At 44.8% G+C, this 21,182-nt stretch overlaps 16 non-coding genes and 7 pseudogenes across 16 annotated transcripts; 7 read left to right on the plus strand and 16 right to left on the minus strand.

Moving 5' to 3' along the window:
- Positions 1-326: 326 nt before the first annotated feature.
- LOC115544578 (5S ribosomal RNA) lies at positions 327-445 on the minus strand. Its single transcript, XR_003976924.1, has one exon. It is a non-coding gene; the product is annotated as a 5S ribosomal RNA (ribosomal RNA).
- A 423-nt stretch (positions 446-868) lies between these two features.
- Positions 869-988, minus strand: LOC115544610 (5S ribosomal RNA). Its single transcript, XR_003976954.1, has one exon. It is a non-coding gene; the product is annotated as a 5S ribosomal RNA (ribosomal RNA).
- A 421-nt stretch (positions 989-1,409) lies between these two features.
- LOC115544627 (uncharacterized) lies at positions 1,410-1,528 on the minus strand (annotated as a pseudogene).
- Positions 1,529-1,963: 435 nt separating this feature from the next.
- LOC115544623 (uncharacterized) lies at positions 1,964-2,082 on the minus strand (annotated as a pseudogene).
- A 421-nt stretch (positions 2,083-2,503) lies between these two features.
- Positions 2,504-2,622, minus strand: LOC115544613 (5S ribosomal RNA). The gene has a single exon (XR_003976957.1). It is a non-coding gene; the product is annotated as a 5S ribosomal RNA (ribosomal RNA).
- Positions 2,623-3,044: 422 nt separating this feature from the next.
- LOC115544612 (5S ribosomal RNA) lies at positions 3,045-3,163 on the minus strand. Its single transcript, XR_003976956.1, has one exon. It is a non-coding gene; the product is annotated as a 5S ribosomal RNA (ribosomal RNA).
- A 421-nt stretch (positions 3,164-3,584) lies between these two features.
- Positions 3,585-3,702, minus strand: LOC115544624 (uncharacterized; annotated as a pseudogene).
- A 435-nt stretch (positions 3,703-4,137) lies between these two features.
- Positions 4,138-4,253, minus strand: LOC115544638 (uncharacterized; annotated as a pseudogene).
- Positions 4,254-4,688: 435 nt separating this feature from the next.
- Positions 4,689-4,807, minus strand: LOC115544625 (uncharacterized; annotated as a pseudogene).
- A 421-nt stretch (positions 4,808-5,228) lies between these two features.
- LOC115544702 (5S ribosomal RNA) lies at positions 5,229-5,347 on the minus strand. The gene has a single exon (XR_003977022.1). It is a non-coding gene; the product is annotated as a 5S ribosomal RNA (ribosomal RNA).
- A 421-nt stretch (positions 5,348-5,768) lies between these two features.
- LOC115544703 (5S ribosomal RNA) lies at positions 5,769-5,887 on the minus strand. Its single transcript, XR_003977023.1, has one exon. It is a non-coding gene; the product is annotated as a 5S ribosomal RNA (ribosomal RNA).
- A 421-nt stretch (positions 5,888-6,308) lies between these two features.
- LOC115544704 (5S ribosomal RNA) lies at positions 6,309-6,427 on the minus strand. The gene has a single exon (XR_003977024.1). It is a non-coding gene; the product is annotated as a 5S ribosomal RNA (ribosomal RNA).
- A 421-nt stretch (positions 6,428-6,848) lies between these two features.
- LOC115544705 (5S ribosomal RNA) lies at positions 6,849-6,967 on the minus strand. Its single transcript, XR_003977025.1, has one exon. It is a non-coding gene; the product is annotated as a 5S ribosomal RNA (ribosomal RNA).
- A 421-nt stretch (positions 6,968-7,388) lies between these two features.
- Positions 7,389-7,507, minus strand: LOC115544706 (5S ribosomal RNA). The gene has a single exon (XR_003977026.1). It is a non-coding gene; the product is annotated as a 5S ribosomal RNA (ribosomal RNA).
- A 424-nt stretch (positions 7,508-7,931) lies between these two features.
- On the minus strand, positions 7,932-8,050 carry LOC115544621 (uncharacterized; annotated as a pseudogene).
- Positions 8,051-9,658: 1,608 nt separating this feature from the next.
- On the minus strand, positions 9,659-9,777 carry LOC115544634 (uncharacterized; annotated as a pseudogene).
- Positions 9,778-17,250: 7,473 nt separating this feature from the next.
- trnav-gac (transfer RNA valine (anticodon GAC)) lies at positions 17,251-17,323 on the plus strand. Its single transcript has one exon. It is a non-coding gene; the product is annotated as a tRNA-Val (tRNA).
- Positions 17,324-18,153: 830 nt separating this feature from the next.
- On the plus strand, positions 18,154-18,226 carry trnav-aac (transfer RNA valine (anticodon AAC)). Its single transcript has one exon. It is a non-coding gene; the product is annotated as a tRNA-Val (tRNA).
- Positions 18,227-18,686: 460 nt separating this feature from the next.
- Positions 18,687-18,759, plus strand: trnav-uac (transfer RNA valine (anticodon UAC)). Its single transcript has one exon. It is a non-coding gene; the product is annotated as a tRNA-Val (tRNA).
- A 464-nt stretch (positions 18,760-19,223) lies between these two features.
- Positions 19,224-19,296, plus strand: trnav-cac (transfer RNA valine (anticodon CAC)). Its single transcript has one exon. It is a non-coding gene; the product is annotated as a tRNA-Val (tRNA).
- A 238-nt stretch (positions 19,297-19,534) lies between these two features.
- Positions 19,535-19,608, plus strand: trnav-uac (transfer RNA valine (anticodon UAC)). Its single transcript has one exon. It is a non-coding gene; the product is annotated as a tRNA-Val (tRNA).
- A 476-nt stretch (positions 19,609-20,084) lies between these two features.
- On the plus strand, positions 20,085-20,157 carry trnav-aac (transfer RNA valine (anticodon AAC)). Its single transcript has one exon. It is a non-coding gene; the product is annotated as a tRNA-Val (tRNA).
- Positions 20,158-20,785: 628 nt separating this feature from the next.
- trnav-aac (transfer RNA valine (anticodon AAC)) lies at positions 20,786-20,858 on the plus strand. Its single transcript has one exon. It is a non-coding gene; the product is annotated as a tRNA-Val (tRNA).
- The last annotated feature ends 324 nt before the right edge of the window (positions 20,859-21,182 follow it).

The following is a 21,182-nucleotide window of genomic DNA, read 5'->3' on the forward strand; positions in this document are numbered from 1 at the left end:
TGATTAGATCCATAATGAATGAATGAATACGTTATTCCAGACTCAGAGTTACATATTTGAACGCAATGCATTACACTGCTTTGGCGTCATCGTTTGCGTGATCTTTAGAAGAAACGTAGCGTTGCAAAACCTGGGATGGACTAAGGTGGACCGCCGTCATTGCAGCTCTCTGCTACGTCACTACACTGTCCACATGTTTCACAAATAGAGCTTGAGGAGACGTCGTCAGAGTCTGTATGTTGCTTAAATTCTCCAAAACAGTGGGCGCTAAAGATCAGCGCACGGTAGGCCATTGCATCCAATGAGCTCGAGTTGAAAAAGTATAATGCTTACAGCACCTGGTATTCCCAGGCGGTCACCCATCCAAGTACTAACCAGGCCCGACCCTGCTTAGCTTCCGAGATCAGACGAGATCGGGCGTGCCTATGGTGGTATGGCCGTAAGCATTTATAGACTTGACCATATTAAGCTTTTATACAGGGGGAGGACGTAAGGAGTGAGAGCGCTGCCGTGGCCAGAGATAGGGACTTGTACAGAAACAATGATTAGATCCATAATGAATGAATGAATACGTTATTCCAGACTCAGAGTTACATATTTGAACGCAATGCATTACACTGCTTGGGCGTCATCGTTTGCGTGATCTTTTGAAGAAACGTAGCGTTGCAGAACCTGGGATGGACTAAGGTGGACCGCCGTCATTGCAGCTCTCTGCTACGTCACTACACTGTCCACATGTTTCACAAATAGAGTTTGAGGAGACGTCGTCAGAGTCTGTATGTTGCTTAAATTCTCCAAAACAGTGGGCGCTAAAGATCAGCGCACGGTAGGCCATTGCATCCAATGAGCTCGAGTTGAAAAAGTATAATGCTTACAGCACCTGGTATTCCCAGGCGGTCACCCATCCAAGTACTAACCAGGCCCGACCCTGCTTAGCTTCCGAGATCAGACGAGATCAGGGCGTGCCTAAGGTGGTATGGCCGTAAGCAATTATAGACTTGACCATATTAGCTTTTATACAGGGGGAGGACGTAAGGAGTGAGAGCGCTGCCGTGGCCAGAGACGGGACTTGTACAGAAACAATGATTAGATCCATAATGAATGAATGAATACGTTATTCCAGACTCAGAGTTACATATTTGAACGCAATGCATTACACTGCTTGGGCGTCATCGTTTGCGTGATCTTTTGAAGAAACGTAGCGTTGCAAAACCTGGGATGGACTAAGGTGGACCGCCGTCATTGCAGCTCTCTGCTACGTCACTACACTGTCCACATGTTTCACAAATAGAGCTTGAGGAGACGTCGTCAGAGTCTGTATGTTGCTTAAATTCTCCAAAACAGTGGGCGCTAAAGATCAGCGCAAGGTAGGCCATTGCATCCAATGAGCTCGAGTTGAAAAAGTATAATTCTTAATGCACCTGGTATTCCCAGGCGGTCACCCATCCAAGTACTAACCAGGCCCGACCCTGCTTAACTTCCGAGATCAGACAAGATCGGGCGTGCCTAAGGTGGTATGGCCGTAAGCAAATACAGACTTGACCATATTAGCTTTTATACAGGGGGAGGACGTAAGGAGTAAGAGCGCTGCCGTGGCCAGAGACGGGACTTGTACAGAAACAATGATTAGATCCATAATGAATGAATGAATACGTTATTCCAGACTCAGAGTTACATATTTGAACGCAATGCATTACACTGCTTGGACGTCATCGTTTGCGTGATCTTTTGAAGAAACGTAGCGTAGCAAAACCTGGGATGGACTAATGTGGACCGCCGTCATTGCAGCTCTCTGCTGCTCCCTGCTAGCAGCGTCACTACACTGTCCACATGTTTCACAAATAGAGCTTGAGGAGACGTCGTCAGAGTCTGTATGTTGCTTAAATTCTCCAAAACAGTGGGCGCTAAAGATCAGCGCACGGTAGGCCATTGCATCCAATGAGCTCGAGTTGAAAAAGTATAATGCTTACAGCACATGGTATTCCCAGGCGGTCACCCATCCAAGTACTAACCAGGCCCAACCCTGCTCAGCTTCCGAGATCAGACGAGATCGGGCGTGCCTAAGGTGTTATGGCCGTAAGCAATTATAGACTTGACCATATTAGCTTTTATACAGCGGGAGGACGTAAGGAGTGAGAGCGCTGCCGTGGCCAGAGACGGGACTTGTACAGAAACAATGATTAGATCCATAATGAATGAATGAATACGTTATTCCAGACTCAGAGTTACATATTTGAACGCAATGCATTACACTGCTTTGGCGTCATCGTTTGCGTGATCTTTAGAAGAAACGTAGCGTTGCAAAACCTGGGATGGACTAAGGTGGACCGCCGTCATTGCAGCTCTCTGCTACGTCACTACACTGTCCACATGTTTCACAAATAGAGTTTGAGGAGACGTCGTCAGAGTCTGTATGTTGCTTAAATTCTCCAAAACAGTGGGCGCTAAAGATCAGCGCACGGTAGGCCATTGCATCCAATGAGCTCGAGTTGAAAAAGTATAATGCTTACAGCACCTGGTATTCCCAGGCGGTCACCCATCCAAGTACTAACTAGGCCCGACCCTGCTTAGCTTCCGAGATCAGACGAGATCGGGCGTGCCTAAGGTGGTATGCCCGTAAGCAATTATAGACTTGACCATATTAGCTTTTATACAGGAGGAGGACGTAAGGAGTGAGAGCGCTGCCGTGGCCAGAGACGGGACTTGTACAGAAACAATGATTAGATCCATAATGAATGAATGAATACGTTATTCCAGACTCAGAGTTACATATTTGAACGCAATGCATTACACATGCTTGGGCGTCATCGTTTGCGTGATCTTTTGAAGAAACGTAGCGTTGCAAAACCTGGGATGGACTAAGGTGGACCGCCGTCATTGCAGCTCTCTACTACGTCACTACACTGTCCACATGTTTCACAAATAGAGTTTGAGGAGACGTCGTCAGAGTCTGTATGTTGCTTAAATTCTCCAAAACAGTGGGCGCTAAAGATCAGCGCACGGTAGGCCATTGCATCCAATGAGCTCGAGTTGAAAAAGTATAATGCTTACAGCACCTGGTATTCCCAGGCGGTCACCCATCCAAGTACTAACCAGCCCCGACCCTGCTTAGCTTCCGAGATCAGACGAGATCGGGCGTGCCTAAGGTGGTATGGCCGTAAGCATTTATAGACTTGACCATATTAGCTTTTATACAGGGGGAGGACGTAAGGAGTGAGAGCGCTGCCGTGGCCAGAGACGGGACTTGTACAGAAACAATGATTAGATCCATAATGAATGAATGAATACGTTATTCCAGACTCAGAGTTACATATTTGAACGCAATGCATCACACTGCTTTGGCGTCATCGTTTGCGTGATCTTTTGAAGAAACGTGGCGTTGCAAAACCTGGGATGGACTAAGGTGGACCGCCGTCATTGCAGCTCTCTGCTACGTCACTACGCTGTCCACATGTTTCACAAATAGAGTTTGAGGAGACGTCGTCAGAGTCTGTATGTTGCTTAAATTCTCCAAAACAGTGGGCGCTAAGATCAGGCGCACGGTAGGCCATTGCATCCAATGAGCTCGAGTTGAAAAAGTATAATGCTTACAGCACATGGTATTCCCAGGCGGTCACCCATCCAAGTACTAACCAGGCCCGACCCTGCTTAGCTTCCGAGATCAGACGAGATCGGCGTGCCTAAGGTGGTACGGCCGTAAGCATTTATAGACTTGACCATATTAGCTTTTATACAGGGGGAGGACGTAAGGAGTGAGGAGCGCTGCCGTGGCCAGAGACGGGAATTGTACAGAAACAATGATTAGATCCATAAGGAAGGAATGAATACGTTATTCCAGACTCAGAGTTACATATTTGAACGCAATGCATTACACTGCTTGGTGTCATCGTTTGCGTGATCTTTTGAAGAAACGTGGCGTTGCAAAACCTGGGATGGACAAAGGTGGACCGCCGTCATTGCAGTTCTCTGCTGCTCCCTGCTAGCAGCGTCACTACACTGTCCACATGTTTCACAAATAGAGTTTGAGGAGACGTCGTCAGAGTCTGTATGTTGCTTAAATTCTCCAAAACAGTGGGCGCAAAAGATCAGCGCACGGTAGGCCATTGCATCCAATGAGCTCGAGTTGAAAAAGTATAATGCTTACAGCACCTGGTATTCCAGGCGGTCACCATCCAAGTACTAACCAGGCCCGACCCTGCTTAGCTTCCGAGATCAGACGAGATCGGCGTGCCTAAGGTGGTATGTCCGTAAGCATTTATAGACTTGACCATATTAGCTTTTATACAGGAGGAGGACGTAAGGAGTGAGAGCGCTGCCGTGGCCAGAGACGGGACTTGTACAGAAACTATGATTAGATCAATAATGAATGAATGAATACGTTATTCCAGACTCAGAGTTACATATTTGAACGCAATGCATTACACTGCTTGGGCGTCATCGATTGCTGTGATCTTTTGAAGAACGTAGCGTTGCAAAACCTGGGATGGACTGAGGTGGACCGCCGTCATTGCAGCTCTCTGCTGCTCCCTTCTAGCAGCGTCACTACACTGTCCACATGTTTCACAAATAGAGTTTGAGGAGACGTCGTCAGAGTCTGTATGTTGCTTAAATTCTCCAAAACAGTGGGCGCTAAAGATCAGCGCACGGTAGGCCATTGCATCCAATGAGCTCGAGTTGTAAAAGTATAATGCTTAAAGCACCTGGTATTCCCAGGCGGTCACCCATCCAAGTACTAACCAGGCCCGACCCTGCTTAACTTCCTATATCAGACGAGATCGGGCGTGCCTAAGGTGGTATGGCCGTAAGCGTTTGTAGACTTGACCATATTAGCTTTTAAAACAGGAGGAGGACGTAAGGAGTGAGAGCGCTGCCGTGGCCAGAGACGGGACTTGTACAGAAACAATGATTAGATCCATAATGAATGAATGAATACGTTATTCCAGACTCAGAGTTACATATTTGAACGCAATGCATTACACTGCTTGGGCGTCATCGTTTGCGTGATCTTTTGAAGAAACGTAGCGTTGCAAAACCTGGATGGACTAAGGTGGACCGCCATCATTGCAGCTCTCTGCTACGTCACTACACTGTCCACATGTTTCACAAATAGAGTTTGAGGAGACGTCGTCAGAGTCTGTATGTTGCTTAAATTCTCCAAAACAGTGGGCGCTAAAGATCAGCGCACGGTAGGCCATTGCATCCAATGAGCTCGAGTTGAAAAAGTATAATGCTTACAGCACCTGGTATTCCCAGGCGGTCACCCATCCAAGTACTAACCAGGCCCGACCCTGCTTAGCTTCCGAGATCAGACGAGATCGGGCGTGCCTAAGGTGGTATGGCCGTAAGCAATTATAGACTTGACCATATTAGCTTTTATACAGGGGGAGGACGTAAGGAGTGAGAGCGCTGCCGTGGCCAGAGACGGGACTTGTACAGAAACAATGATTAGATCCATAATGAATGAATGAATACGTTATTCCAGACTCAGAGTTACATATTTGAACGCAATGCATTACACTGCTTGGGCGTCATCGTTTGCGTGATCTTTTGAAGAAACGTAGCGTTGCAAAACCTGGGATGGACTAAGGTGGACCGCCGTCATTGCAGCTCTCTGCTACGTCACTACACTGTCCACATGTTTCACAAATAGAGTTTGAGGAGACGTCGTCAGAGTCTGTATGTTGCTTAAATTCTCCAAAACAGTGGGCGCTAAAGATCAGCGCACGGTAGGCCATTGCATCCAATGAGCTCGAGTTGAAATAGTATAATGCTTACAGCACCTGGTATTCCCAGGCGGTCACCCATCCAAGTACTAACCAGGCCCGACCCTGCTTAGCTTCCGAGATCAGACGAGATCGGGCGTGCCTAAGGTGGTATGGCCGTAAGCATTTATAGACTTGACCATATTAGCTTTTATACAGGGGGAGGACGTAAGGAGTGAGAGCGCTGCCGTGGCCAGAGACGGGACTTGTACAGAAACAATGATTAGATCCATAATGAATGAATGAATACGTTATTCCAGACTCAGAGTTACATATTTGAACGCAATGCATTACACTGCTTGGGCGTCATCGTTTGCGTGATCTTTTGAAGAAACGTAGCGTTGCAAAACCTGGGATGGACTAAGGTGGACCGCCGTCATTGCAGCTCTCTGCTACGTCACTACACTGTCCACATGTTTCACAAATAGAGTTTGAGGAGACGTCGTCAGAGTCTGTATGTTGCTTAAATTCTCCAAAACAGTGGGCGCTAAAGATCAGCGCACGGTAGGCCATTGCATCCAATGAGCTCGAGTTGAAATAGTATAATGCTTACAGCACCTGGTATTCCCAGGCGGTCACCCATCCAAGTACTAACCAGGCCCGACCCTGCTTAGCTTCCGAGATCAGACGAGATCGGGCGTGCCTAAGGTGGTATGGCCGTAAGCATTTATAGACTTGACCATATTAGCTTTTATACAGGGGGAGGACGTAAGGAGTGAGAGCGCTGCCGTGGCCAGAGACGGGACTTGTACAGAAACAATGATTAGATCCATAATGAATGAATGAATACGTTATTCCAGACTCAGAGTTACATATTTGAACGCAATGCATTACACTGCTTGGGCGTCATCGTTTGCGTGATCTTTTGAAGAAACGTAGCGTTGCAAAACCTGGGATGGACTAAGGTGGACCGCCGTCATTGCAGCTCTCTGCTACGTCACTACACTGTCCACATGTTTCACAAATAGAGTTTGAGGAGACGTCGTCAGAGTCTGTATGTTGCTTAAATTCTCCAAAACAGTGGGCGCTAAAGATCAGCGCACGGTAGGCCATTGCATCCAATGAGCTCGAGTTGAAAAAGTATAATGCTTACAGCACCTGGTATTCCCAGGCGGTCACCCATCCAAGTACTAACCAGGCCCGACCCTGCTTAGCTTCCGAGATCAGACGAGATCGGGCGTGCCTAAGGTGGTATGGCCGTAAGCATTTATAGACTTGACCATATTAGCTTTTATACAGGGGGAGGACGTAAGGAGTGAGAGCGCTGCCGTGGCCAGAGACGGGACTTGTACAGAAACAATGATTAGATCCATAATGAATGAATGAATACGTTATTCCAGACTCAGAGTTACATATTTGAACGCAATGCATTACACTGCTTTGGCGTCATCGTTTGCGTGATCTTTTGAAGAAACGTAGCGTTGCAAAACCTGGGATGGACTAAGGTGGACCGCCGTCATTGCAGCTCTCTGCTACGTCACTACACTGTCCACATGTTTCACAAATAGAGTTTGAGGAGACGTCGTCAGAGTCTGTATGTTGCTTAAATTCTCCAAAACAGTGGGCGCTAAAGATCAGCGCACGGTAGGCCATTGCATCCAATGAGCTCGAGTTGAAATAGTATAATGCTTACAGCACCTGGTATTCCCAGGCGGTCACCCATCCAAGTACTAACCAGGCCCGACCCTGCTTAGCTTCCGAGATCAGACGAGATCGGGCGTGCCTAAGGTGGTATGGCCGTAAGCATTTATAGACTTGACCATATTAGCTTTTATACAGGGGGAGGACGTAAGGAGTGAGAGCGCTGCCGTGGCCAGAGACGGGACTTGTACAGAAACAATGATTAGATCCATAATGAAGGAATGAATACGTTATTCCAGACTCAGAGTTACATATTTGAACGCAATGCATTACACTGCTTTGGCGTCATCGTTTGCGTGATCTTTTGAAGAAACGTAGGCGTTGCAAAACCTGGGATGGACCTAAGGTGGACCGCCGTCATTGCAGCTCTCTAGCTACGTCACTACACTGTCCACATGTTTCACAAATAGAGTTTGAGGAGACGTCGTCAGAGTCTGTATGTTGCTTAAATTCTCCAAAACAGTGGGCGCTAAAGATCAGCGCACGGTAGGCCATTGCATCCAATGAGCTCGAGTTGAAAAAGTATAATGCTTACAGCACCTGGTATTCCCAGGCAGTCACCCATCCAAGTACTAACCAGGCCCGACCCTGCTTAGCTTCCGAGATCAGACGAGATCGGTCTTCCCTAAGGTGGTATGGCCGTAAGCATTTACAGACTTGACCATATTAGCTTTTATACAGGAGGAGGACGTAAGGAGTGAGAGCGCTGCCGTGGCCAGAGACGGGACTTGTACAGAAACAATGATTAGATCCATAATGAATGAATGAATACGTTATTCCAGACTCAGAGTTACATATTTGAACGCAATGCATTACACTGCTTGGGCGTCATCGTCTGCGTGATCTTTTGAAGAAACGTAGCGTTGCAAAACCAGGGATGGACTGAGGTAGACCGCCGTCATTGCAGCTCTCTGTTACGTCACTAAACTGTCCACATGTTTCACAAATAGAGTTTGAGGAGACGTCGTCAGAGTCTGTATGTTGCTTAAATTCTCCAAAACAGTGGGCGCTAAAGATCAGCGCACGGTAGGCCATTGCATCCAATGAGCTCGAGTCAGGCCCGTTTCCAGAACAGAATGCCTTGGGGTGCATCTGAGATTAACGGGGGTGCACCAGTACTATACTAAAACCAGCTACCCAGCTTCAGTTCAGACTTCGCTTTTTTACACACAGGCTTTTCCTACCATAGACAAGCACTTCTGCGTAGTTCTACTGACATGTTGGGACAACAAACAATTACTGTGCTTAAAAGATGGTATCATATCATGTCTTGTGATGTGGAGAACATTTCAGCTGCAACATTAGCTTATTGATATCTTAGATAGCTTTGAATATGAGATAGGTTTTTGAGGTGTAAAAAAGAACAGAATTCTACACAAAAAAAAAACATGTGACTGCAATTCAAAAATAACGATTATTTTTTTTATAAATTGTGGCAGGATATTTGACGTGACAAATAATTGTACATTGCCACTTATAAATAAAACAGATTTTAGCTGAACAAGGAAAGAACACTTTCAGACTTTGAACTTTGAACAAAAAGTAATCATACTCTTAAAGTTAACACGATTGTAAATAAATGCAATAAAAATAAATATGGGTTCTTATGAACATAATACATTTAATACATGTATTGGATATCCAACGGATATCCAACGGATATATAACTGTTGCTGCCGAAGAAGTTCAACGTCACTACCGTGCGCACCATAGATATACTATATGGGTGCGTGCATTTTGCACACGATGCCGGCCGGCGGCCAATCACAGCAGCGCTGATATAGAGCGACAACATTGCGACCTCGAGTGTGATATTGCTTTATACAACAGTTATACTAGTAAAATGTACTGTTAATAATAATAATTGACAATAGATTTTGATTTGTTTGTTTATTTAATCATATAAACGAATGAAATTGCTTCCGGCAACAAAAATAGATCCCCACTGAGCGGACTGTTGCCAAGCAACATATAAACAAAACACCATACATAAATGCGGAGGGATTTTGTCAGTTTGGTGAACAGTCAGAGTGATGTTGGATGCTGATATCTCAACGGTATTTAATGGAAATTGTCACAGGTTTCATTACAATTTGTTTTGTGAGCAAGTATTTTATTATTTTTTATCATATTTATAAAAAAAATAATCTTTTTTATTTTTTTTCAATTGAGGGTGCAAACATTTTTTTTGGGGGTGCAATGCATGCTTATGCACCCCCGTAGAACCGGGCCTGGCTCGAGTTGAAAATGTCTAATACTTACAGCACCTGGTATTCTCAGGCGGTCACCCATCCAACTGCTAACCAGCCCCGACCCAGCTTAGCTTCCGAGATCAGACGAGATCGGGCGTGCCTAAGGTGGTATGGCCGTAAGCAAATATAGACTTGACCATATTAGCTTTTATACAGGAGGAGGACGTAAGGAGTGAGAGCGCTGCCGTGGCCAGAGACGGGACTTGCACAGAAACAATGATTAGATCCATAATGAACGAATGAATACGTTATTCCAGACTCAGAGTTACATATTTGAACGCAATGCATTACACTGCTTGGGCGTCATCGTTTGCGTGATCTTTTGAAGAAACGTAGCGTTACAAAACCTGGGATGGACTAAGGTGGACCGCCGTCATTGCAGCTCTCTGCTGCTCCCTGCTAGCAGCGTCACTACACTTTTCTACTCTTTTTTTTGTCCGATTTCTTCAGTGTTCAGTGCCTGTTTGTGAGATATGCATTGTTTGAAAGATAAGCCTTTGATTTTGTTTAATTTTAATATGCCTTTCATCAACAGTGGTTTGGGGTTTTATAACAACAATTAAAGTGCTTAACTACTGGTGAACGATGTTGCAGAACATATATGGTTTGTGTTGATTGCATGGAAAAGGGAATAACCACTTACAACTTATATGGTAAGAGCCTGGTAATACCATGGAAACAAACTAGGCTTCCTTTTACAGTACAGTTTCAGCTTACTTACTGGGTAAATTGTCGTGTTTTACTTGGTAACGTCGCAGAACGTACATGGTAAAAGTTTGTGTTGACTGCACGGAAAAGGGAATAATGTATTACAAATTATATGGTAAGAACCTGGTAATACCATGGAAATAAACGAGGCTTCCTTTTACAGTACAGTTTCAGCTTAATTACTGGGTAAATTGTCGTGTTTTACTTGGTAACGTCGCAGAACGTACATGGTAAAAGTTTGTGTTGACTGCATGGAAAAGGGAATAATGTATTACAAATTATATGGTAAGAACCTGGTAATACCATGGCAATAAACGAGGCTTCCTTTTACAGTACAGTTTCAGCTTAATTACTGGGTAAATTGTCGTGTTTTACTTGGTAACGTCGCAGAACGTACATGGTACAAGTTTGTGTTGACTGCATGGAAAAGGGAATAATGTATTACAAATGATATGGTAAGAACCTGGTAATACCATGGAAACAATCGAGGCTTCCTTTTACAGTACAGTTTCAGCTTAATTACTGGGTAAATTGTCGTGTTTTACTTGGTAACGTCGCAGAACGTACATGGTACATGTTTGTGTTGACTGCATGGATAATGGAATCCATCTATTATAAATTATATGGTAAGAACCTGGTAATACCATGGAAACAAACAGCTTCGTACCCAGTATTTAAGAAGATGTACCATGACACTAGAGGAAAACTGTTCCTGCAGAGGTTGTTACCAGGTAAGTAATTCAATAGTGGTAAATCCTTTCTAAATGGGTGTAGCTATGAATAATAACTAAGAAAAAGTATTTTATTGGAAAGCACTATGCTAAATTCTAGATAGTACATCATTAAATGTGGGCTGTTACCAACATAAACCTTGGATAATAGGTGTGTATAAGAATTGGTTGCCTAATTTCCTAGGAAGTACAGAGTTATTACCAACCTAAAACAGATACAACTACACGCTACTTAGTTGAGTTGATGGGTAATAGTGGAGGTTTTACTTAGTACTTCAGCTGTAATTCCTCTGTATTTACCTTCTTATTACCAGTGGTAATTACACAGTAATACACTATAATTTACCGGATAATTCCTCTGTATTTACCTTCTTATTACCAGTGGTAATTACCCAGTAATACACTATGATTTACCATGTATGTACCGGGTAAATACCTAGTAATTAGGGGACTGTAAAAGGAAGGGTTACCAAATATTGGACATAATACACCACATTTGGCAATCTTTTTCATCGCCAGGTTTCAATTCCTGGATGCAGGTTGAAACTCCTGCTTTAGATTAGCGATGTTTTTTCTCGGTAGCCAGATGTGGTGCTATTCTGATTCAATCGCCGGCACATAATCTCATGGACTAATTAATAGATAAAGGGGACATGGGATAATTTAAGTAATAGAGATGTTATTATTGTTTTCTTTTATTGAGGCTTGGCAAGCCTCAAAGGGGGGATATGTGGTAGAAATTAACCTTACATTCTATGTTAAACTATGATTATTATTAGGCCTACATATCATATATTTACTTTAATAGTGGAAAAGAGCTGATCACCTTTAACCAAGATGTTATTTGCCGTGTGACACCAGTGAGTAGGTCCAGGACATTCTCACCTGATGGGCCATGTGGCACATCAGTCAGAGAGTCCAGTCTACTCCCATTTTGATGTACTCTCTGAAGACAATGCTTACATTCACACGGTGTGCATCGTCTCTGTTTGTATAAGGATAATATATGTTCTAAGGTCACATTGGTAGCCAGAAGACATGAGAATATACTGACATCCACACAGTGTGACCTAGTGGCTGGGCGATATGACGATATCATACCGTGGACGATATGAAAGTGTCTACCGGGAGAGATTTGGCCATGTCGTTTATACCGAGAGAAAAATAATAATAATTGTTTTGATATTGCACTGCACTGACTGAAGCAAGGCAGGTGTGAGACTCAGCCGGGCCTGGCTGAGTCAGAAACAGTTCTATTTTTACCACCAGCTATTTGCACAGCACATAACTTTATTTTATAAGTGTATAATTAGTATTTAAAATATTTGTGTTGATGCTGTGATTTTTATTTTATATTACACTGCACTGACTGACAGCCAGGCAGGTGTGAAGCATACCTTTAAAAAAAAATGTTATTTGTATTGAAAAAACAGTTCAATGTTTACAAGATGTTTGCACTATATGACACTGCAGTTAATGACAGATTGTTCGCTACTTACTCCTTTGTAAGCATGGAAATTCAAGTTCAAAATAAAAGAAAAAACTGATCAAATGTGAAGTATGGTTATTTTAAGCCATTTATTATTTTAATTTACCTCAAAAATACCATATCGTGATTAGAGATGCACCGATTGCAAAATTCTTGGCCGATACCGATTTCCGGTTTTTAAGGAGGTCTGACCTGCCAAAACCGGTTTTTCCGATACCGATTTTCTAAGAAATAATTATAATCATATAATATGTTGATAGGTTTTTCAATGTAGTGAGTCCCCGGGACCCACAGGTGGCGAGTGGGTGGGTCCCTGAGAAATTCAATGGGTCCCGGACTCCCCAGTTTAAAAAATGTGTTTCTTTTTTATTATTATTCTATTTCTTAAATGAAATTAATAGTGTTAAACTCAATACATGAAATTGTCATCTGAAAAGCGCAGCCATTTGTATGTGGTGAGTCACCTGCTTCAGAAAAGTTCGCTTTTTTTGGGAGGAACATGTAGAAGGTTGAGGCAATTCTTCTGCAGTGGGCTCATCAGGCTCAGTAGAGGGGAGGCAGAAGTAGGTACAGGCAATGTTGAGGTACTCTCTCTAGGCTGATCAGAGTCAGGGAGGAGTGCAGAGGTAGTGGGGACAGAAAATGCAGCTGCAATAGTTTGCTGACCTGCAATAGGTTTCATCTTTTTCTTTGGTGGTATTTTTGCGTTCTCTCTTCTCTGCCTGTTTCTCGAGAAAAACGGGATCTCGTTGGAAGCGCGATGTATGCGCAGGCGCCGTTTGGGCATAACAATATGTAGGCTGCCGTTCAATGTAGTTTTCATCACCACCACCGGATTATGTTTCATTTATTTCATTACAGCACGTCCCCTAAACGTTACAACATAATCGACACGAATGAGCACAGCATCGAGCAGTGGAAACGTGGGTTTATTTACTATGAAGTTTGTATTTTAATTGTTGAAATGAAATCAGCGGTGACGAGCTAGTTGTTTTGGTAGCGGCTAAATTAGCATGTCGCGATACTTTGAACAGGGGATCACGTCTGCGCCGAGTAGATGCGCAGAGGGTTGAAACAGTGCTTGTCTGGTCTGCTCACAAGAAGGTTTCTTTGGCCAGTTACTGTGATTAAACACGAGTTGTTTAATGTTCACAATGCATCGTTTTTCATGGGGAAAATTAGATGCGTCCCCGGGACGCATGGATAGTGAGTTTAGTGCGTCCTTTCAGATTTGAATGCGTCAGGGACGCAGGACGCGTACCTAGCAACATGATCCCCCACGGCTTATTTTTGACTTGCAAGCATTACAAACAGCGTGTTTTGGGTCGTCCTGGCACACAGTGAAATAAGTCCAAATCAGCGACATGTTTTTCTTCCCGCGCTCTGGGCGCCTTGAGCTGCTACGCACCGCGCATGCGGGTGAGTTTGATCGGCCGAAAACCGGAAATTACGACAGTGACCGGCAGGTCACCGATTGTGGCCGATTGGATACAAAACCGGCTTTTTTAATCGGCGGCCGGTTGATCGGGTGCATCTCTAATCGTGATAATTATTAAAAAAAAATCGTGCTGGGCGCTCTTATTTTGAAACCGCGTGCCGCGATCTCAATACGAGGCTGGGGGTTGCAACGATAAAAAGGATAGCACTCCAGCCCACAGACCGCTCCAGCCCTCCCAAACTCGAGGCAGACAGTCCATCTCAGCAGCAGTCAAGGCCGATTTAGGGTCGTTTTAGACGCAGAGACGTAAGCACGTAATTTACACAAGGGACTTGTTTTAGACAAGTTTTGATTTTTTGAACCTTTAAGGTTCCTTAAGGATTGCGCGTGTTGCAAGGGGATTCTCCGCCAGAAAAGTAGGGGGAGCAACGAACGAATCTGTGGGCGTGGAAGTGGAAATCGCTGGCTTGTTTATATTTATAATTATCATAATTCGTTCTTGTGTTTTCTTCTTCTCCTTCTTCAAAATTCTTCATTTGCTTCTGTCACGGCCTTTTAAAAATGGCGCTATTATGCTCTAAAACCGGAAATGTGAGACTCCTGAAAGGATGTGGTTAGCTGGCCAATCACAGTCTTTGCGAGCTGCGTAGGGCCGTAGTGTTTTAGTCGCATGGTCAGGAATTTTGGCCGACGCACTTAAGCACGTAAGGGGGGATATTTTACCGCGCAAGGGGGGGTTATGTATCTTACGTGCTTATGCGTTACGTCTAAAACAGAGCATATATCGGCCTCAGTCACACGTTATACCGACCGGCCCCCTTGAGTCACTGAAAAAAAAATGTGTGGCCCCTCATCATTTCTACTTGAGTACGCCATATAAACGGGGGTCCCCACAGAGAAACGCCTGGTATATATAACAATCATATTTCCACTCGATTAATTATTTTGGCGCAAGTGCAACAAGAAATAAACGTTTAGCGACCATAGCTATATACACTGACTAGATATCACCTGAGCTGCGCTGTTCAGTGGCACGTATGCGGCAATGCCGCTGCCATCTTGCCGCGTGGTAAACACCCGGGGCAGAGGTCCATTCACGTCTAAAAATCCCCTTATTTCAAGGCAATCTTCAAGCGGGTCAAACGTGTGTTCTTGGTAATGATAGTAAAAAATTAAAAACATTTATTGTTTTACCATCAACACAGGTCTGACGTATGTCAGAAACCAACCCGCTTGAAGATTGCGTTGAAGATTAGTTAAACGTTTGAACGAAGGTTAACGGTTAAATATTGAATGGGCGGACAACTCTGCCGTCCGAGAAGTGTCTGGCGTGTGAACAACCAGGCGACGAGACACACGAGGCTTCGATGGTGCTCTGTATAGGCCGCTACGTTATGTATGGCAGCCATTTTATAGGTGCCTCGTGTAAAAAGCTACTAGTTTAATTTATTTTAATTCGTTTTTTGCCGCCAGTGACTATGAAAAGTAGTATGCTACGACGGAGTATTAGGGCCAAACGTGAAGCAAAAAAATATTTTTGCCGTGACGAGATTAAAATCGAAATGTCGAGAATAAAGTTGAAATGTCATGTCGACTTTAATCTCGACGTTCCTGTCAGCACGCAGACACTCTGGGCATCCTCCCAAGCGTGCAACGGATGACACGAAGTAGTCATCCGCTGTAGAAGTGCGGCATTGCCATCATGGGTTGCATTGACGGTTTTAGTCGCTATATTGTTTGGATGGAGGCCTACACCACAAACAATGACCCCAGAGTTATTGCCGACTACTTTGTGTCATCCGCTGCACGCTAGGGAGGATGCCCGGAGCGTCAGCGTGCTGACAGAGGAACGGAAAATGCACACGTCGAGATTAAAGTCGACATGACTTTTCAACTTTATCCTCGATATTTCGAGTTTGATGTTGAAGTGTTGACTTTAAAGTCGACGTGTCGATTTTAATCTCGTCACGGCAAAAATATATTTTTCTTCACGTGTGGCCCCAATACTCCGTCGTAAAAGTAGGCCTACCACTTTCGATGATTTGTACTGTGTTCGACTATATAATATTGTTTAATTAGTAAGACGTTGGTGAATAACGATTACCAAGAATAACTCAACATTTTTTTCAGTTAAGTTTACAATAAACGAGTATCACAGACGACCAAACACATTAAATGTTTCTTAAGAATTTACGCTCACCTTTTTTCAAATAAACGACTCCTCTTCGTTTCTCCTTTCGACTGTGCGCAGAAATATGGCCGCTTCAATGTGGATTCCTGACCATTCTGACCCTGGTTCCATTAAATGTTGTGAACTAGACTGGACGGTTGATGACGGGATTCGGATGGGTTGCCAGATTCTCTGTGTATGTGTTTCCGTAGTGTAGTGGTTATCACGTTCGCCTCACACGCGAAAGGTACCCGGCTCGGAACCGGGCAGAAACAGTTTCATCGTTTTGAGATATACAAAGTTAATGTTTAAATTCTCCTGCTTTACTATCAAGCAGCTATTCGGGAAAAGTCTATCTGGAACAGAAAATTCAGCAGCGTCTACTTGGCACCACGCCACCTCTTCAACTGATAGCCTCGGCATATTATTAAGTGTTTAAACCTGCGCTGAAAACCTGTTCATGCGGAAGCTTCTGCTGACAACATTTTCTAGGCTTTTGCCCAATCTAACTGGTTTCCGCAGTGTACTGGTTATCAAGTTTGCCTAACACGTGAAAGGTACCCGGTTCGAGACCGGGCGGAAACATGGTGAAAGTATTTGTATTTAGCGCTCGCAGTTGAGAGCCTACACTGTATGAAAGTTAAACTCGAACTCTAGTTGTGAGAAGTTCTTAGAAGCGTCTGGATGTCAACCTCCTTTCCTGATTTGCCTAGCGTTACTGAGTCTTCTACGTGCACCCCTCCAGCATGGACTTCTGGGGTAACCGTCTCAACCTGGATCGTCTAGCATGCAATGGACGGTTCGTAGGCCTTTGGCATGTCGTGGGGGGCTTTGGCCGCTGTCGTTACGACTTTACAATTGAGGCCTAGCGTGTTAGCGTTGTTCCCCGCTGTAGCAGGTGGGCGAATGGATGTTTAGGATAATATGTTTCAAATATGTATGATATAACCACTTACATTCACACCTGACCACTCTGACCCTGGTTCCATTAAATGGTGTGAACTCGACTGGACGGTTGATGACACCATTCTGATGGGTTGCCAGATATTCCGTGGATGTGTTTCTGTAGTGTAGTGGTTATCACGTTCGCCTGACACGCGAAAGGTCCCCGGTTCGAAACCGGGCAGAAACAGTCTCATCGTTTTGAGATATACAGAGTTAATGTTTAAATTCTCCTGCTTTACTATCAAGCAGCTATTCGGGAAAAGTCTATCTGGAACAGAAACTTCAGCAGCGTCTACTTGGCACCACGCCACCTCTTCAACCGATAGCCTCGCCTTATTATTAAGTGTTTAAACCTGCGCTGAAAACCTGTTCATGCGGGAGCTCGCAGTTGAGAGCATAGACTGTATGAAAGTTGAACTCTAGTTGTGAGAAGTGTCTGGGTGTCAACCTGTTTTCCTGATTTGCCTGGCGTTACTGAGTCTTCTACGTGCACCTCTCCAGCATGGACCTCTGGGGTAACCGTCTCATCCTGGATCGTCTAGCATGCAATGGACGGTTCGTAGGCCATTGGCATGTCGTGGCAGGCTTTGGCCGCTGTCGTTACGACTTTACAATTGAGGCCTAGCGTGTTAGCATTGTTCCCCGCTGTAGCAGATGGGCGAATGGATGTTAAGGATAATATGTTTCAAATATGTATGATATAACCACTTACATTCACACCTGACCACTCTGACCCTGGTTCCATTAAATGGTGTGAACTCGACTGGACGGTTGATGACAGGATTCTGATGGGTTGCCAGATTCAAAGTGTATGTGTTTCCGTAGTGTAGTGGTTTTCACGTTCGCCTCACTTCAGCAGCGTCTACGTAGAAACTTCAGCAGCGTCTACTTGGCACCACGCCACCTCTTCAACCGATAGCCTCGCCTTATTATTGAGTGTTTAAACCTGCGCTGAAAACCTGTTCATGCGGGAGCTTCTGCTGACAAAATTTTCTAGGGTTTTCTTCAATCTAACTGGTATCCGTAGTGTAGTGGTTATCACGTTCGCCCAACACGCGAAAGGTCCCCGGTTCGAGACCGGGCGGAAACATGGTGAAAGTATTGGTATTTAGCGCTCGCAGTTGAGAGCATAGACTGTATGAAAGTTGAACTCTAGTTGTGAGAAGTGTCTGGGTGTCAACCTGCTTTCCTGATTTGCCTAGCGTTAATGAGTCTTCTAGGGTTATGCTCAAGCTTAAAGGTTTCCGTTGTGTAGTGATTATCACGTTCGCCTAACACGCGATAGGTCCCCGGTTCGAAACCGGGCAGAAACAGTTTCATCGTTTTGAGATATACAAAGTTAATGTTTAAATTCTCCTGCTTTACAATCAAGCAGCTATTCGGGAAAAGGCTATCTGGAACAGAAACTTCAACAGCGTCTACTTGGCACCACGCCACCTCTTCAACCGATAGCCTCGTCATATTATTAAGTGTTTAAACCTGCGCTGAAAACCTGTTCATGCGGGAGCTTCTGCTGACAAAATTTTCTAGTTTTTTTTTCATTCTCACAGGTTTCCGTAGTGTAGTGGTTATCACGTTCGCCTTACACGCCAAAGGTCACCGGTTTGAGACCGGGCGGAAACATGGTGAAAGTATTTGTTTTTAGTGCTCGCAGTTGAGAGCATAGACTGTATGAAAGTTAAACTCGAACTCTAGTTGTGAGAAGTGTCTGGGTGTCAACCTCCTTTCCTGATTTGCCTAGTGTTACTGAGTCTTCTACGTGCACCTCTCCAGCATGGACCTCTGGGGTAACCGTCTCATCCTGGATCGTCTAGCATGCAATGGACGGTTCGTAGGCCATTGGCATGTCGTGGCGGGTTTTGGCCGCTGTCGTTACGACTTTACAATTGGGGCCTAGCGTGTTAGCGTTATTCCCCGCTGTAGCAGATGGGCGAATGGATGTTAAGGATAATATGTTTCAAATATGTATGATATAACCACTTACATTCACACCTGACCACTCTGACCCTGGTTCCATTATATGTTGTGAACTTGACTGGACGGTTGATGACGGGTTTCTGATGGGTTGCCAGATTCACCGTGTATGTGTTTTCGTAGTGTAGTGGTGATCACGTTCGCCTCACACGTGATAGGTCCCCGGTTCGAAACCGGGCGGAAACAGCAATAATTTTTTGAGATCCACAAAGTTAATGTTTAAATTCTCCTGCTTTACTATCAAGCAGCTATTCGTGATGAGTCTATCTGGAACAGAGCCTTCAGCAGCGTCTACTTGGCACCACGCCACCTCTTCAACCGATAGCCTCGTCATATTATTAAGTGTTTAAACCTGCGCTGAAAACCTGTTCATGTGGGAGCTTCTGCTGACAAAATTTTCCAGGGTTTTTTTTCATTCTCATAGGTTTCCGTAGTGTTAGTGGTTATCACGTTCGCCTTACACGCGAAAGGTCCCCCGGTTCGAGACCGGCGGAAACATGGTGAAAGTATTTGTATTTAGCGCTCGCAGTTGAGAGCCCTACCACTGTATGAAAGTTAAACTCGAACTCTAGTTGTGAGAAGTTCTTAGAAGCGTCTGGATGTCAACCTCCTTCCTGATTTGCCTAGCGTCACTGAGTCTTCTACGTGCACCCCTCCAGCATGGACTTCTGGGGTAACCGTCTCAACCTGGATCGTCTAGCATGCAATGGACGGTTCGTAGCCTTTGGCATGTCGTGGGGGGGCTTTGGCCGCTGTCGTTACGACTTTACAATTGAGGCCTAGCGTGTTAGCGTTGTTCCCCGCTGTAGCAGGTGGGCGAATGGATGTTTAGGATAATATGTTTCAAATATGTATGATATAAACCACTTACATTCACACCTGACCACTCTGACCCTGGTTCCATTAAATGGTGTGAACTCGACTGGACGGTTGATGACACCATTCTGATGGGTTGCCAGATTTTCCGTGGATGTTTTTCTGTAGTGTAGTGGTTATCACGTTCGCCTAACACGCGAAAGGTCCCCGGTTCGAAACCGGGCAGAAACAGTCTCATTGTTTTGAGATATACAGAGTTAATGTTTTAAATCTCCTGCGTTACTATCAAGCAGCTATTCGGGGAAAAGTCTATCTGGAACAGAAACTCAGCAGCGTCTACTTGGCACCACGCCACCTCTTCAACCGATAGCCTCGCCTTATTATTAAGTGTTTTAAACCTGCGCTGAAACCTGTTCATGCTGGGAGCTCGCAGTGAGAGCATAGACTGTATGAAAGTTGAACTCTAGTTGTGAGAAGTGTCTGGGTGTCAACCTCCTTTCCTGATTTGCCTAGCGTTACTGAGTCTTCTACGTGCACCCCTCCAGCATGGACTTCTGGGGCAACCGTCTCAACCTGGATCGTCTAGCATGCAATGGACGGTTCGTAGGCCTTTGGCATGTCGTGGGGGGCTTTGGCCGCTGTCGTTACGACTTTACAATTGAGGCCTAGCGTGTTAGCGTTGTTCCCTGCTGTAGCAGGTGGGCGAATGGATGTTTAGGATAATATGTTTCAAATATGTATGATATAACCACTTACATTCACACCTGACCACTCTGACCCTGGTTCCATTAAATGGTGTGAACTCGACTGGACGGTTGATGACACCATTCTGATGGGTTGCCAGATATTCCGTGGATGTTTTTCTGTAGTGTAGTGGTTATCACGTTCGCCTAACACGCGAAAGGTCCCCGGTTCGAAACCGGGCAGAAACAGTCTCATTGTTTTGAGATATACAGAGTTAATGTTTAAATTCTCCTGCTTTACTATCAAGCAGCTATTCGGGAAAAGTCTATCTGGAACAGAAACTTCAGCAGCGTCTACTTGGCACCACGCCACCTCTTCAACCGATAGCCTCGCCTTATTATTAAGTGTTTAAACCTGCGCTGAAAAAACCTGTTCATGCGGGAGCTCGCAGTTGAGAGCATAGACTGTATGAAAGTTGAACTCTAGTTGTGAGAAGTGTCTGGGTGTCAACCTGCTTTTCCTGATTTGCCTAGGCGTTACTGAGTCTTCTACGTGCACCCTCTCCAGCATGG

Source organism: Gadus morhua, chromosome 5 (genome assembly GCF_902167405.1).
Source record: "Gadus morhua chromosome 5, gadMor3.0, whole genome shotgun sequence".
NCBI classification, from domain to species: Eukaryota; Metazoa; Chordata; class Actinopteri; order Gadiformes; family Gadidae; genus Gadus; species Gadus morhua.